Below are 3734 nucleotides of genomic sequence, written 5' to 3' on the forward strand. Positions count from 1 at the left end.
AATAGCAAAAGCTATCTTGTTGCTCTTTTATAATGCTCATCTGCCTGTTTCTAATATCTATCCATAAAGAAGTGAAGTATGGTATACTGTATGTGTCAAAAATCGCTCTGCTTCTTCAGTACTTACCTTATAACATTTTTTGGCGAAGTTAATTGTTTTTTTTTTTTAATTAAAATTTTGACAGTTCTGCTTTATGCGATTTTTGTTTAGGTTGTATACTTATTTTCTGTTTCCTCCCAATATCTAATCCTGACCACCCATAGATCAGCGAGTTCGGCATTAAACAGAGGTGAAGTAAATAAATGAAGTAAATTGCATTTGACTATGGTGATTATAATAAGATAGCGTTGTTCAGGTATTGAGTCACTTCCTCACATCTCTCTCCGGCTTGATAGCCTGCTGCAGTGCGTCGAAAAGTGCTAATTCACTCTGGAATCCGAATACGCTTTCCTTCGCCTATATGAAAGCCTGACCAATCTGTTTTTGATAGTCTAGCTGCCGCCTTACGCCGGAAAGCATATGTCAGACCCATGGTAAACTGCGATCGTTTACTGTTTGATCTGAACCCGGTTTCCTTTATCCACAAATCTGACCGACCTGTTTCTGGGTTCTACGTTATACCCAAGTCAAATACACAAGTCTAGGTTCAGAATACATTGAAATATAACCGCCGTGGTGGTGTTTGTTGTGTAACCCGATACCGCTGAACCTTGTTTCGTACATCGCCAAATCTTTCGAATACTGCACTCTAGGGATTTGACGAGTTGCGAAAGGTTCAGTGGTAGTCCAGATTTATATAAATCATGAAGCAAATCTAACAAGTAAAAAAAACTCAAATTCTTTTATTTGTGGGCATAAACAGCATGACATCATATTACTCGGGGAGGTAAACTTAGCGGTCGGTGTGTTTCCGTGCCCCACCTGATGTTGTTGGAAAGGTACATTTGCACGCAGCCCGCAACTAGCAGCAGGGTAGAATGGAAGACCATGTCGTCTTCCACCCAGGTCCTAGGTTAAGTGAATGGACCATGTACTATCCATTATAGGTAAGTGGGAAGGTCTTCGGCAACCTGCGAGTGGTCATGGGTTTCTTCCGGTCTCTGCCCCGTTTCTTCCCATCATGCTGGCCGCGGTGGTATCAGATAAATATTCTTGAGTACGGCGTAAAACACCAAGTAAATAAATAAATTTTACAGGAGGTACAGTCGTTTCGTTCGAATGCTGACAGACATTAAACTCTTTGATAGGAGAGTCTGGTTAAAAAATGGGGTGTCAACATTTTGACCGACAGGCAGACAAACAAAGCGAATTATGTACGAATCTACTTGAAAGGCAGAGAGAAACAACTATACCGTAAATAGCTTGTCAGGAAGTACGATGAAGCGTTGAAGCTCACCTTGGAATATATAAGAAAGGTTTTAAAACTATAAATATATGTATCTTTCTCTATTACCTGATCAACCGCTTCGGTAGGCCCTTATTGTTTATAGCGTCTGCCTCGAAGTTGGAAGACCCGGGATCAAACGCGACTCGGGTCATACCAAAGACTTTAAAAATGTTACTTGTTCCTGTCTCACTTGGAGTCGGAACTGAGAGGTTAGAGCGGTGAAACACAATAGTTTGGCCCGGTTTCAGTATAATTTTCTGCTCCGTTAGAAATAATACAACCCAAATTATCGATGCAGAATTTTATGAAACTGGAAACCATGCAACACCATATCTTGAACATTCCCTCCATGGAGAGAGTTGTAGAATGATTGCGTTTGATGGAGAATATTTTATATAAAACAAACCCAGTAAGCATCATGGTTATTGAAGCTATTATGACCCTATGTATAGAAAATTTAAGGCATGCCCTTTTAATGTCTTAAAAGGAAAACGGGGAGATAGTCATGCGTACGTAAACAAATATGACGTCTCAAATAAATCAGGTGCTAACTACGTTTATTCCATAGCGTCAACGACATTCCGTGTGATGGTAACCTGGAACTATTATATACATGTATATAATATACCCTGGGGTAACACAATTCTTTGTTGAATGAAAACAACACAAGTTTTAGATTTCAACAGAAGTGTTTTTAGTGTGTGTCCTAGATTGAATCAGTACTTCATTAAAAGATATTCCTAAAAAGGGATGAGAGTTGAGTTACAACGGTTCACAGTCTATCAGAAATGAAGACAGAGTTTCTTGACACGAGACTGTGCACATTGAAGACCTCAGGGTAGCAAATCTCTGGTTGAAATAGCTGTAGAATTGAGATATTGACAAAACTCTCCGACAAAGTAACCTAAGAATTCCCTTGATGAAGTGTTTCTCAAACCTAATTTCAACTTGTCTGTCGACGGAGCATCGCATAGCTAGGGTAAAAATTTCCGGAAGTGCTTGCGACAGAGAAGACTGGTTGGTATTTCGACAAAATCTTCATTGATCGGAGGCAGTGACTGTTTATAGAATCGATCTCCAGAAGAACGATGGAGGAGGGTTGAGGTTATTTGATCTAGTCTTGTCCAAGTCGAGGAGGTCTCAGACAAACAAACCAAACCAAGGCACCCGCGGATGCCAGGCTTCCAGGCTTCTGAAAAACAACCAACACAAATACGTCGAATAGTCAGATTTGGGTCATTTTCGAAGCATGCAGGAACAAATTCACCGTTTCTTGTTAGGACTGAAATATAGATTAAAAATGTCAATACATTATTCCGCACTTCAGAGCAGGACAGCAATATAGCTACAAAGTTGAAGGGCGGTGTTAAATATCCGTGTTTTAATTCTAGAGGTACATAGATGCTATTAGATAAACAAAGCGGTAGTGTCATTGTCTAGAAATGTAGCATCCTCCTGCAGAGAGTATTCCACCATGTGTTTATACTGTGTGCAAAATTGCTGTACCGAACGTAAATTAACGTTGAAACAAAATCTCCACTCAAAGAAATTCAAGTTATGTGCAGCTTATTTTTGACTAATACAAATGACCCAAAAGCAAATCGATGTGTTTGAGAAAGTTTTGAATACGCTGATATTCAATTAAGGTGAGTCATGTTTATATACCGAATGCACAGGGTGTTTGATATCCATTCGCAATGAGGTGAATTCTCCAAAGGATAATGGTATGATTTTTGGGAGGAGCTATACACAGTTAACACATACGAAATTTATGGCGTTCCCGGATACGCTCCACAGTCGGTCTCTATAGCTTGGTGCTCATTGCATCATAACAAGTATGTGCGTCTAAAACGTAACGGTTGCAAACTATTTGTGAAGTTGTTTTTTGCCAAGATTTGTAGTGATGGTGAGCAACATCACCTTGAACAGTATTGGTTAACTTTCGATTTTGATATTGATTTTGATATTTATTTACAAGACCTACATATAAAACAAAATTGAAAGTAAACATATATGTGTCATTTCTGTGTAATAAATAGCAACAGACAACGATATAATGCTATTTTTCTCAGTGTTATCACCGAAAACCGAATACTATTTTCTTTTCACAATTATATGGAACTATCTCTGAAAACTCAGCACTACTTTTAAAGGATAACCGTAAAACTGAAAACCGACGACTGAATTTAAATGATAGGCTTACCACTGAAAACCGACGACTTAATTTAATTGATAGCCTTACCACTGACAACCGACGACTGAATTTAAATGATAGGCTTATCACTGAAAACCGACGACTGAATTTAAATGACAGGATTACCACTGAAAACCAACGACTACTTTTATA

The sequence above is a fragment of the Liolophura sinensis genome, chromosome 7 (genome assembly GCF_032854445.1).
Source record: "Liolophura sinensis isolate JHLJ2023 chromosome 7, CUHK_Ljap_v2, whole genome shotgun sequence".
In the NCBI taxonomy this organism is placed as follows: Eukaryota; Metazoa; Mollusca; class Polyplacophora; order Chitonida; family Chitonidae; genus Liolophura; species Liolophura sinensis.